Source organism: Octopus sinensis, linkage group LG3 (genome assembly GCF_006345805.1).
Source record: "Octopus sinensis linkage group LG3, ASM634580v1, whole genome shotgun sequence".
Taxonomy (NCBI): Eukaryota; Metazoa; Mollusca; class Cephalopoda; order Octopoda; family Octopodidae; genus Octopus; species Octopus sinensis.
Window position 1 is genome coordinate 136,942,492 of NC_042999.1, and position 14,459 is coordinate 136,956,950.

Sequence of the window (14,459 nt, forward strand, 5' to 3'; positions counted from 1 at the left end):
TTTCTCTTGTATTTTTTTTTTGTTTCTTTATATTTCAAAGATGATATATGAGAGATGTAACTAAACACAGCAAGGCATTTGTATGTGTGTGTGTGCAATTACTGCAATTTATGGCATCATTTTAAATTATGTAGTTACAATTGCTTTGTAACAATTAAAAATAATAGCATAAATTCCAGTTTCTGTATTAATGTATACGAGTGTGGGCGGAGAAGTACATAGGTTGACTATGAAGGAGTGATGCTAGGGCTGTGAAACCTTGCATGCATTAATTTCAACTCTTCTTATTAATAACTTCATTGTTTCTTACCAGATAAAATGACATCTGGCTGTTCAAAGAAGACTTCAAAGGTAACTAGTAGTAACTTCTCTTGAAAATGAACAAAATTTGGCATTGTACTGTTACTAGGTACCTGCTGAAAAACAGTTTAGCCCTCAAGGACATTCATGCTGATCTAGTTGCTACATTAGATGACACTCTAGTTTTATCAACAGTACATAAATGGGCAGCTGAATTTAGAAGAGGAAGGGAGAGTCTTGAAGATGACCCAAGATCTAGATGTCCTGCAACTGCCACCACTGAGGAAAACATTGATTGTGCTCACCACATGGTAAGAGCTGGCAGGTAATTGACTATAAATCATATAGCCAGTTCTATTAGCATATCCCGTGAGAGAGTCGAGAATATTCTGCACAATGAACTTGGCATGACAAAGGTTTCTGCTCAGTGAATGTTACATCTTCTGACACTTGATCAAAAGCATCCCTGGAAAATTTGACATTGTTTGAGACAGATCCAGCTGGTTTCCTTGAATGGTTCCTAAGCCAGGGTGAATGTTGGGTTCATCACTTTGAGCCATAGGCAAAGAGGCAATCCATGCAGTGGAAACACTGCCCACTCATTCCAATGAAGGTCATAGTTTTTTCATGTGCAGGGACGATGATGGCCTCAGTTTTTTGAGATGCAAAAGAAATTGTGTTTATTGACCGTCTTCAAAAGGGCCACCTCATCATAACTGAGGCAGTTATGAAACGCTCAGGAAAACTCAGGGGCTTTGTTTCATCAGTACAATACTCCAGCACACAATTCATTGGTTTTGATGGCTGCTGTGCATGACTGGTTTTGAACTGCTTCTTAGAACTACATCTGACCTATGCAGGCATGGAAAAAGAGGGCATTATGATAATGCTGATGGTGATGATTACGTACATGAAACTCACATCACCCAAACCTTGTTGAGACCAAAATTGACAGTACTCAGCAAAGGGAGGGTGGAGGAAAAAAGCTAAGTACCAAGAGTTGGTGGAGGACTACCACAAGAACCAGGTGTTTGCTTAAGAAGGCTGGAAGTTGAAAGTTTGTAGGTCATTTCCTGAGAAAAAGGCTTGGGGACTCTGAGCATTACATTAATGAAGTCATCAAGAGTCATCAAGAACAACACAGAGATTACTGAGAAGCCCTATTTAGATGGTCCTCACTGAAAAGAGGTGATTGGTGGGGTTAGACAAATGCCACTTAGTGACATGGAAGCTTAGGTTTGATCAACTTAGGTCAAGTCACCTGAAAGTGAGTGTTGTAAGACCTGAAATACAGTAATCCTTCACCATATCGTGGTTCACCTATTGCAGGGGTTTCTGGAAGATAACACCCGCAATAGTCGAATTGATCATGTGTCCAAGTACTGTTTCAGTAGATGTATGTAGAAGTGTATGTACGTGTGTGCATATAATTTACAAGCATAACAAAAGTGTGTGTATATGTATATTGCAAAATTTACAGGCATTCAGTCATCCATGCAGATACATAGATTTTGTTTTCTTTTTAATATGGTTCATGTAAATATAATAATCCTGTTCTGACACTCCAGTGAATGTTCAACTCTGCATCACTGCATTTACTTCTCCTGACCAGTGTGTTTATTTATTTTGAAGCCCTTCATAGTGTCATGTAACCTCATGTATTCCAAAATCGAGACAATTACCAACATTCCCAAGTAGTTCACTTGAAAATTGTGGAGGTCCTTCCCATGTGAAACCATTGGTTGTTTTCTTAATCCACACACACACACACACACACATATATATATATATATATATATATATATATATATATAGAGAGAGAGAGAGAGAGAGAGAGAGAGCATCAAATTGATTTAATGCAGTTCTTGTTCCAACACTCCATGCTTCTCATCTGGAAAGAAAACGAGAATATAAAAAGAATATGACAATTCTGTCAGGTATTGCAACCACCACACATACAGTTTCAGCAATGGAAGAATCATTAGAAAGCTGGTTTCTTTGGTTCCTTTGGAAAATTACCCGAATCACACACACACACACACACACACACACACTCACAGCAACCACAAACCTGATGTGTCTATTCATCTCCAACAGTAGAGAGCAGCCACCATATTTCATTCCATAACAGCTACCTCTGAAGAGTGCAGTTACATAATCAGACTGTTACCAAATACTCCGTTGAACTGCTAGTGTGAAACCAATCAGTAAGATTGACTGTAATGGATATATGATACTGTGCACATCGATTAATGTGTGTACATATATATATATAGTTACTCAAAACACGAAAACACAAAGAGAAAACAACAATGTGAGGACATGGAACAATTATAGTGCTATTGGACGCTCAGGAAAGGAAAAAAAAGGAGGATTTGGAACAAGTATAGTGTTATTGGACGCTCAGGAAAAGAAAGAAAGGAGGAGGATTTAACATTTCGAGCAGAGCTCTTTGTCAGAAACATAGGAAAAGGAAAGATCCAAGGAAGATATATATATAATTCTTATACATTATTTTATAGTTTCTTTTTAGGGAGGGAAAATATTACCTGAATCTCTGATTCACTTATAACAAATAAAGATGAGAGAAAATAAAGAAATATTCTTTCTTACTGCTTGTTTGTTGCTGTTGTGTTTAATCACATACACACACACAAGCAAACTTATGTAAAAAAAAAGGTTTCAAATATGATTATCCCATCTTTTTTTTCCAGACTTAGCATTTACAAAACTACACTATCCAGTGTGATTTTGAGAAAATTTGGCTGCTATTTCTAATATAACAGCTTCTTTGTTGTTTTTCGCTTAGGTGGTGATGTTTGGCCTCAGCTCTGATGCAGCAGAACTATCATCAAATGTGTTCCAGCTGTCCCCAGCCCATTATTATTTCAGAAATAGTGCATATAAGACTACATTATCCAGTATACCATTTTCTTTCTTTTTTCTAAGATGGTAGTGTGGGGTTGAGGGAGATGTGCATTTTATTTCTAGCATGTTAAACAACCATGTTGAGAATGCTTCATCAGCTCATTGTCTATTTTCTTTTGTTATTTTACTTTTTAACTTTATGCCTGGATTCAGAGTATATATATATATATATATATATATATATTGTACACATACGCACATAACACACAGATCTATTCAGAAAGACTTGTATGTATGTATGCTTGTATGTATAAATACATGATTGTGTGTGCATATATATATATATATATATGCAGTGTATGTGAGTACTTATATAAATATACCAGTGTGTGTGAATGGCTGAATGATTCAATTTGCAATCATAAGTTCCTAGTATCAATACCACTGCATGGCACCTTAGGCAAGTTTCTTCTATCATACTCATGACTTGACCCAAACCTTATGAGTAAAATTGAATTGAAACTGTGTGGAGTTAGTTGGACTGTAACTGAAATTCTAAGAACCATCCTTGTTATACAGCATGTCATACTCATTCTACTTGAGGATTACATGCATGGTACAAATGTGTGTTGAATATTCAGTTACTTCCACTATATAATTTCAATAAGCAAGTAGCTCTATTGACAGAACATCTGGAATACTCATTGTTAAAACAAACAAATTGTTTACTATGATTTCTTTTATTTACCTATACAAATATATAGATGTGTACATGTATACATTTGACTGAATGGAAATAAAAGGTTCTATTGCCTATGTTACAAATTAATGATTAGTTGTAGCAAGAGCATCATCCAACTGTAAAAACAATTGGATCAAGGGAGCTTCTTACTGGTTGTTTGACCTGCTAGAAATAGTAACCAAATCTTTCAAATCATACCTTACTGTTTGTTTTAGATATGAAAGGACACCTTAAATCAGTGGTTCTCAAGCTTTTGTAGCTCAGAACTTCAGGATAGTACTCCATCACAAAAGTCTGTTTTCAATGGCTGTTGTGCATGACTGTGGCTTTGAACTAAGTGATTAGCCTGCCTATTCTCCTGCCCCATTTGAATGGTGTCTTACAAATGTTGCTGTTTAGATATTTGATTGGATTAGTATTCACTAAGATAAACTTTGATAGAAATTACTAAAGAAGGTGAGAAGTTTTAAAATTATATTGGTCAAATTTTTGTTTAAAGATAACACAATTTCCTGTTAATCCTCTAATCTTGACAAAAATTCTTTAATGTATTTAAAATATAAATATTGTACTAGGTTTTAGTAAAAACCACAACACCTCTAAACATTCAGTACCCTCCACCATCTACCTGCCTCATAGTACTGTTTTGATATTTGCTTCTTCTATGTGAATTCACAACATACCAAGAGAGCACTGCCAACCAAGTTAAGAACCACTCTGCCTTAAATAATTTATTTCTAGATATATTCTGGCCTTAGAAAAAATAAAAAAGAAGAATCATGACTGAAGCATCAATCATTATCTATTCAATCAAGATTGATTCTTGTCTTAAAATACATTAGTACAAGTAAATATCTAACCTATGGTTGTATGGTAAAACTGATATAAAACAGTCATATATAATTTACATACTAATATGTATATGCCTATGTATATACATAGACTTGTGTGTGTTTGTATGTGTGTGTGTGTGAGAGAGAGAGTTGTAAAATATCAGTCCCCTACCTCCTGTTTCCTTCAGTACATATTCTTGTGGCCACTGTTATCTTCATCAGAACTTGAACAAATTAATAAATGATGTAGAAAAATATATTTTTTGTTGCTGTAACGTACCATGTGACTTGTATTTTACGTCCGCAAGCCACTTGTACTAGCCATGCATTCATTCTATAAAATGATTTCAAAAAGAATTTCAGAATATAATGACAAGATATAAATTCTGTCTTGTATAAAATTTATATAGAATTCACATTTTGTTCAGATCACAATTTCAAATCATTCTCTTCATGTATACATGTACCCACTTTTTTTTTTTTTTTTTTTTTTATACAAGTTATTCAGAAAGGACCAGGTAGTGTTCATGACTTTTGCTGTCTCCTCCCAAATTCTGTAAACCAATGTTTCCCACAAACACATGAGTTAAGAGGAAATCAGTTGTCTGGTACAACAGTTTGAAACTGAGCTTCAGTAAATGTACCTAAGAACCAAGGAGTATTAAACTAGTTAAGTTACATAGGAGTAAAAAAAAATGGATTTCTAACACAACCACATATTTTGGGAAACACATTGTCAGACTAATATTTGTTTGGTAGTTACTTTACTGCCCAAGAAAGAATGTATGGTAAATTAATCCTGATGACTTTTGAACTCACAATGTTAAAACATGTAACTAAAATCTGCCCTTCAGCATCCAAGAATGGCTAACAGCCTATTGGTAAGTTCAGAAGTGCCACCATCCCCTGTATAAGAAGTCAGCTTTATTCCTTTTTCTTCAACTACAACTTGTTGATGAGACCTTCCAATTATGAGGCTTTAAAAAAGACACTGATGACAGGGTAGCTAACTGTTGGATATACAACAAAGTTGTAAATGAGGATTTCATACCTATTGAGCATCAGGTTTACTAGTTTACAGCAATAAACCACCAACCATCCTCTGCTTAGACATAAATCAGTTCTCTCCATATGCATCAACATGTCCTGCATTTAATAGATGGCTTATAATAACAATAATAGATATGTATTATAGCTATTATAGTTCTCTCCAGATTTTTTAATCTCTTTCCTACAAGTGCTGAAATTTTACCTCAATTGTTTTAACAGTAAGTTTACAAGTTTGGTCTTACGAAACTCCCTTTAAAGGTCATCCAGAACCACTCCTAGTATTTTGTTATAGTGCCAGGAATATCAATGCTATTGGCTTCCACAGTAGATAGATGGCATTTATTAAATTGTGCACTTAACAAAATAGAACTATCTTGTCATCTGAGAAGCCAGCATATTATTTTTACTATTGTGCTTCATTGGTGTTGGCTCGAATTTTGTGGCATATGTAAACTTCAGGTGCAAAAGAAAAAAGATCTGTTTCTAAGTAGTGATGATATGTAAGATATTGGTAATTTATTGATTAAACAAATAAGAAAGGTTACAGCTAATTTGTGAGTTAAGATTGAACTTCTCTTGTTTTCTCTGGAAAGTGATATCGTTACAATCAGATTAAAATCAATAATACTATTTAGTCATGAAGTGAACAGCTATGATCAAATGCAAAGTTTGTTAACTTCATTGAAGTTACCTGTTGGATTCCTCTCAAGTGAAGAAAATTACTTTGAAACCAGGCAAATTAGCCCATTACTTTGTTCCAGAATGACCCAAGACTTCAAATTGGGTTACTTCTTTCTAAAATTCATACCATAAAAGTTTATTATAAAAAATAAAATGAAGAATTTCACTTCCCATCTCTTGGTTTTGGGTTTACTCCCACTGAGTTGTATCTTGAGCAAGTCTGTTCTACTATTGTGCTTCATTGACTGATCAAAGACTTGTGAATGGATCTAGTTGACAGAAAGTGAAAGAAGCTTGCTTTTTAAATGTGTGTGCATATACATGTGTGTATGTGTTTATACCTCGTTGTCTTAACATCACCATCATACAAGTATGGAAAAGTAGGCATTTAGTCTCTGTCTTGTTATCTACTTTTGATTATGTCGCCATTTTTGTCTTTGACGGCCACTACCTGCCTCCACTTTTTGTCTGTTAGCAGATAAGATTGAGAAAACAGTTGTATGGCGGCACTGAAGTGGCAGCCTGAGGGGAAAAGAGCAGTAGGGTACCCTAAAACCACATAGCAAGGGACCATTGACAAGGAAAGGTGACGAGAAAGGTGGAGAAGCCGGACTGAGACCAGAACAGTGGCAGAAATCAGAGCTTGTTGGAGAGATTGTGTTGCAGTTTCATGTGCCTCATGGCATGGAGAGAAATAACTAACCAAATAACTTTTATCTATGATTTGATAAAAAAAGATAGGGTAGAAGGACTAAATGAATTACAGAGATTTTTAATACTGCTTTTGAATATTCCAAGTTCCAATACAACTGTCAGTTTCACTTTTAATCCTGCCCAGGGTTTATAAACTAAATTTGTTGTCTTTCCATCTGAAAGTCAGCCATGACAAAACAAACCTACAATCAAAGACATTCCAGCCATAACTAAACTGTCTTTTATTTGGATGTAATGTAGTTAGAAATACTTTTAGTGTTTCCTTCCCTTGAGATTATAGATGTGATTTTAAAGGAGATTTGACTACTGTATCCTTCAGCTCAAGTAATTGTATAAAATATTTTGTTAGCTTGTTCTAAATAATAGTATACTGCAGTCAGTTTGATCCACTCCACCCTCACTCTAAAAAAAAACAAAGCAAATAATACTTTGGTCGGTTCCTGTCTAATTAAAACCATTATCATTTTTTAGAAAGGTATTTTGCTCTAAAGTATAACATTTACATTGTGATATATTCACTCCTTCATATCTACAGTCTTCAGTTCTTGGAGCTGTAAATATATCTTTTATCTTTTGCTGATTTTAGTCTTTGGACTGTGGCGATTCTGGAGCACTGCCTTGAAGGGTCCATGCAAGCAAACCAACTCCAGTACATATTTTTCTAAGTCTAGTACCTAGTCTATCAGTTCTTGCTGGACTGCCAAGTTATGAGGACAGAAACAAATCAACACTTGATGTAATAGGACAAAATATGTACAAGAATGGATACATATATTCACTCACACACACACATATCCCCTACATTTTGTATATGGATACATCGTAGGTGCAGCAATACCAATAAGCAATGAAAATGTGTAGAAAACAGCTTCCATCACATTCCAGGTAGAGGTGGTGAAGCTATCTATAAACTTCGAATATTGGGCCTCACCGACTGAGACCTTTGGAGCTATGTTGTGCTTGAGAATTCCTAGTAAGCCTAGGGAGACCGTAACTGTGGCCTATGCCAGTGCAGCATAACCAGCCCATTTAAGAGTACACTTCAATCATTGAGCAATAAGCTGTGCTTGCAAAGACCTGTTGAGGCAAGTGAAATTGTTGTTGTAGCTGATGACAGTACTGCCTGATTGGCACCTGGTGACATGTAAAAAGCACCATTTGAGCGTGGTTGATGCCAGTGCCAGTGGTATGTTAAAAGCACCATTCAATCGTGATCATTGCCAGTGCCACCTGATGGCTCACGTGCCAGTGGCACATAAAGAGCACCATTTGAGTGTGGTCGATGCCAGTGCTGGTTGATTGGTCCCATGCGGGTGGCATGTAAAAAGTACCATTCAAGTGTGGTTGATGCCAGTACCACCTGACTGGCCCTTGTGCTGGTGGCACGTAAAATGCACCCACTACACTCTCGGAGTGGTTGGCGTTAGGAAGGACATCCAGCTATAGAAACTTTGCCAGATTGGATTGGAGCATGGTGCAGCCTTCTGGCTTGCCAGCTCTCAGTCAAACTATCCAACCCATGCCAGCATGGAAAGTGGACGTTAAACGACAATGATGATGATGTGTATGTACACAAACACACCTATGCATAGACAGTATTTACTCATGTTTAAGGTTTTTTTTTCCTTTTTTTTAACATGACTTCTGTAAAAATGAATTCGGAGTGGTGACTTATATATGTACCTCAGAAAACTTGTTTAGGGAATTTTATCATTGTCACAACCAGCCACTATAATAAATGCTGAACCACTCAGTTGCACATTACAACCGGATACAGTGATTCTGAATAAATACCTGTAGTTATCACTATGTGCAAGGAAACCAGAGAATTCTTTTTATATAAATCTAGTTTTTTGAGCTTATTGACTAGCCTTAAGCATCTTAGGGAAGAAATCAGTGGCTCTGGTGATACAGTGAAGTGTCTGGGTGGAGACTGGATGATGATGAGTTAAAATAATCGCAGAAATGTTGATGGGAGAGATGACAGCAAAAATTGAAAGAAACATTTTTGGAGAAATAAGTAAACACTGAAAGGGTGAAGGTCAAGGCAGAATAGAAAGAAAGGAAAAGGGGTTTTTTTGTGAGCTTGTCTGTTGGATGATAAATGTTTGAAAGAAATAGGTTTTTATAAAAGGAGAAAATCTTACCTTGTATGAAAGATTGTCATAATGGCTGCTACTGGTATAAAGAGAATTAATCAAACTCTACTAATATCATTAGACATGCAACATAATTTGAAAAGCTTTAGTTCTTGTCTCATCTTCCTTATAGACTTGGATTATAAATTGTTTCAAATTTTTTTTATGCAAAATATTTGCTCTGACTTACAAATAAATATTTGTGTGCATGTATGTGTATGTAAAGGTACTTTATGATTAAGGTATTGAGCTCACAGTCATATAGTAGTAGGCTCAATTCTTGGACTGAACAGTGTATTGTTTTCTTGAGAAAAGCAGTTTATTTCATGTTGTTCTTATCTACTAAGTCATAAATGAATACCACCCCAGTGTTGGTGCAGCTTTTTCTCCCTCTGGCTGTCATTTCTTAAGCATTCTTCTCGGTCAACAATTTGGAGGAGTGAGAGGGTGTTATAGCTACATAGGATTGTGTAGGCTCCGAAAACAATTAGCAAAAGCAAGGTACATGCTACAAATTTATACACGCTTGTGAGTGATGGCTATGGTTTATATATATACTATTTGTCTCAGGTTTAGATTGTAGTCATGCACATTGGGGCACCATCTTGAAGGGTTTTGTCAAATAAATCAACCCCAGTACTTATTTTTAAAGCCTGGTGCTTATTTTATCAGTTCCTTTTTGCTGAACTGCTAACTTAAGGGGATGTGAACAAACCAATACCAGTTGTCAAGCAGTGATGATAACAAATACAAAGACATACACACATTGATATACATATAATAAATAATTATAGCAACAAAAGTGGTATTAATTCCAAAAGTTAATATTTATCCCCACTTAAAAGTAGATGTTTTAGAACACATAGAGTTACCATGAGAGAACTTTTCATATTTGCTTTTGGTGCATATAAACATTCTTGTTTACATTGCTAGTGGGAGATAAATCACCCACCATTGCCACTGCTAAGACTACTGGATCATATGATTTGTGCTACCATTGACAGGGCCAGGGAAGGCTGAAATCAAGAGTACTCATATGCACCAAAAGCCAATATGAGAGATTCACAACATCCACTTTTAAGTGGTGGTAAATTCAAATATGTAATGACAGGCTTTTTTCAGTTTCCATCTATCACATTCATTCACAAGGTTTTTGTTGGCCCAAATTATAGATGACACTTGCCCAAGGTGCCATACAGTGGGACTGAACCCAGAACCATATGATTTGGAAGCAAACTTCTTCCCACACAGCCATATCTATAGCATAGTTAAGTGTGAGCCCTTACTATCTATAAACTACCAAAATCTTTAAATTTGTGTTTATTCCAAAGTTGTGCTTGTTTAGTATATGTTGAAACTAAAACAATTGCATCATAGTAGAATCTTTTTATCCTTTTAAAACACATGTACTATTATAGTCACTTCTCTTTAATTTATAATATTCATATATGCATTCATTATTAAGAGTATATTAAGTAATAATAGATACATTTGAAAAAACTTGAATAATACTAGCTATGGCGGTACATATTCAAAAATTGGAATGATACAGAGAAGATTAGCAAGACCCCTGCACAAGCATGACACACAAATACGTGAAGCATTCCATATTTTTTATAAACACAGTGCTCCAGCATGATCACAGTCAAATGACTGAAACAAGTAAAAGAGAATAATAATAAAACATCGCGTTTTAAATGTTAATATTTAATGTAACTCTACCATAATGTAAATATGTTTATTATTATCATGGGCACTGTGCTAAAGCATAGTGTCCATGAACTAAAATGAATCAAAATGATTATTATTAAACTTCAAATCATAATAGACTTGCTGTAGTTATTTCTCAAAGTATAAAACTTTTAAGTACTTTCACCTAAGAGTCAGTCCCCTGTTCAACACAGTTTGGTCATGACTGGAAGATTACCCAAATGCTGTTCCCTAGATCTAAATGTAAATCTTTAAACTATTTAATACCTGTGTATCCACATGTTGCAGATGAAATCTAATATTAACTCTCAGATTCTCATTTCTTCAGGAAACATGGAATATATACCTGCAATGTACTAAGATATGTTGAATAGTTTGCAATGTATGTGGTACATTTTAATGGCTACTTCCATTAGATACCCAATAATTTCTGTAATAAATAGGATTTTATATCTTCTATATATTTCAAACTTAACAATATAAATGCTATATACTGATATCACTATTAGCAATAAACACACACACACACATAATGAAAAATGTTCAACTCTGACCTTCAACATTGTTAAAGAAATATTGATATTTTCAATGTGGTTCAGCAGTTCTAAATTAGATTACTTTAGAAATGTTTGGTGTTCTTTGAAGCCTTCTTCTATAATCAGCTGCTACTTGTTATAGGTTTCCATCCACAAACCAGTCTTCATCATATCTTCTTATTTTCTGCTTTATTCTTCTCTAATGTGAATCAGCTGATAAATTTTTTTTTAATCTTGCCCACACACTTATATGCGCTACATATTCATATATAAATAAATATCACATATGCATCTTAGTACATATATGTATGTGTATATTGATCTAACTGGAAGATTGCCCAAATGTTGTTGACTAGTTAAGAAGTTTGCTTCACAATGATAAAGTCTTGGGTTTGATCCAATTTTGTGACATCTTGGACAGATCTCTTTTGCTATACTCTAGGATCCACCCAAGCCATTTCAGTGATATTGGGTTGTCAGAAAGTGTAAGACTGTTTTTGTCATTCAAAGGACTGGCTTTGTCACATTCTAGCTTTAGCCCTCAACTCCTGATGAAGTAGCACATTATAAACCAATTTTTGCCTTCTATTGCAGCTGCTTGCCAAAACTTAGGCCTCTGCTAATGACTTCCCTGTCTACTCTTCAACATTATCTATCAATTTTTTCCTCTCTTTTACTTGTTTCTGTCATCTGACTGCAGCCATGCTGGAGCACCACCTTTAGTCTAACAAATCAACCCCAGGACTTGTTCTTTGTAAGCCTAGTACTTATTCTATCGGTCTCTTTTGCCGAACTGCTAAGTTGCAGGGACGACGTAAACACACTAGCATCGCCCAGATATACATATATACGACAGGCTATAGTAGAAGACACTTGCCCAAGGTACCACACAGTGGGACTGAACCCGGAACTATGTGGGTTGTAAGCAAGCTACTTACCACACAGCCACTCCTGTTGACTTCTTTTTCTTTCCATCTCTACATTTCCTTAAAAAAAAGTCTTTGCAAGGCCACTGAATTTTGCCATTCCATCTCAGCTTATGCTTTTTTCCCAGTTAGAAGGTCTTCATGCAGATCATTGTAATGCTAGAAGGTTTTGTGGCCCTTGTTATTTGTGATATAGTCAAAGTAGGAAATCTTGAAGATGTTGCAGTAGCAACTCATTTCTAGTACCTATATCTTTTCCTGTCTCCTGCAGTGACAGTGTATGCAGAAGCCTGGTCTTGCTTTTTGTGGTACTGGTTCTATCTTTCTATTTTGACTTCAGTTTGGTTTGTGTTGTTATTGTCTGTATAATTCTTGCACAGATTTCTCTTCCACCTGATCCTCCAGCTATTCGAACTGCTGCACATTATCATACTGTGCTTTGCCCATTGTGACAGAGGATTATGCTAAGTATACAAGCATATTCAGAATACTTAACCAACTACAATGTTCATCAAAACCATCAAAGGAATCATTTACAGTGTGTGTGCCAGTGGCATGAAAGTAACACCTATTACATGCTGTAAGATAGTTAGCCTTAGGAAGGCATCCAGCCATAGAAACCATGTCATATGTGTGTTTGTGTGTGTGTATATATATATATATATATATGACAGAGGATTATGCTAAGTATACAAGCATATTCAGAATACTTAACCAACTACAATGTTCATCAAAACCATCAAGGAACCATTTACAGTGGGTGTGCCAGTGGCATGAAAGTAACACCTATTACATGCTGTAAGATAGTTAGCCTTAGGAAGGCATCCAGCCATAGAAACCATGTCATATGTGTGTTTGTGTGTGTGTATATATTATATATATATAATGTATACTGTTCTACTGCACAACATTACCAAACAAAATCAGATAGGAAAATACTACAGAAAAATACATACTTTATAAAATTACATACAAAATTCAATTTATCATGGAAATCCTATTCATATCGCAATACAATCCCAAAACTAACATTGAAACACGCATCAAAAAATTTACATGCAGTTAGAATTTGACCATGACTAATGAAAACAGGACTGTTGATGCATGAAGCTAACAGTTAAAAAAATTCTTTGGAATGGAAGTGTAAACAAATTCTACCAGTTTATAAGAAACAACATAGACAGAAAATATATTCAGTTCTTAAAAATGAAACTGTGAAGGTTGCAAAATGGCAAATATGAATTATGAACCCTTTTGTTCCAAACCATTTGTGTGTGTGTGTGTGTGTGTATGTATATATATATATATATATATATATATATATATATATATAATATATATCATTACTTAACAACTGAATACGCACACACACACACACACACAACCACACACACACACATATATATATAATATATAATATATTAAAATTTTGTATATGCATTAGCACTCCATTAAATCATCCATAGATTTCTATGGTAAATACATGTAATATGCTGACAGACAGAATTTCCCAACATCTGCCAGTGAGCTGTCCTCACTAATGAAGTCTACAGAAATAGCTGAAACTAAACATTTAGTCTGGGTGATTTTTAAGTCGGAGATATGGCAATTACAATCCCTGTCAGTATGTGTGTATACATTTGTGTGCTTCCTACAGCATTTAGAGTATTTAAACTCTTATTTCTAGCAAAGTAGGTGTCTTGGCAACCTCAGTCACATTTAGTAACCATTGAATTTTTTCTTTATTGTATTACATCGAGCTTAGCTGTTTATATTAATCATATATTATATATATATATATATACATATATATATATATGTTTGAAAAATCTAAAATAAAAAAGATAAAAGTTGGGCATAGCTGTATATTTGATGAGACATGCATATGTATTTTGTATGTATGTATGACTCTGTATGTGTGGTCTCTTAAGTTTGGTGTTTTCACTGTATGTAGCGACTTT

General features: G+C 35.0%; 1 protein-coding gene and 1 non-coding gene across 2 annotated transcripts in view; both read left to right on the forward strand.

The window, feature by feature from the left end:
- LOC115209257 (neurexin-4) overlaps window positions 1–14,459 on the forward strand; it is a 586,511-nt gene that overhangs the window by 545,054 nt on the left and 26,998 nt on the right. The window lies entirely within an intron of this gene.
- LOC115210026 lies at window positions 10,835–10,941 on the forward strand. Its single transcript, XR_003881387.1, has one exon. It is a non-coding gene; the product is annotated as a U6 spliceosomal RNA (small nuclear RNA).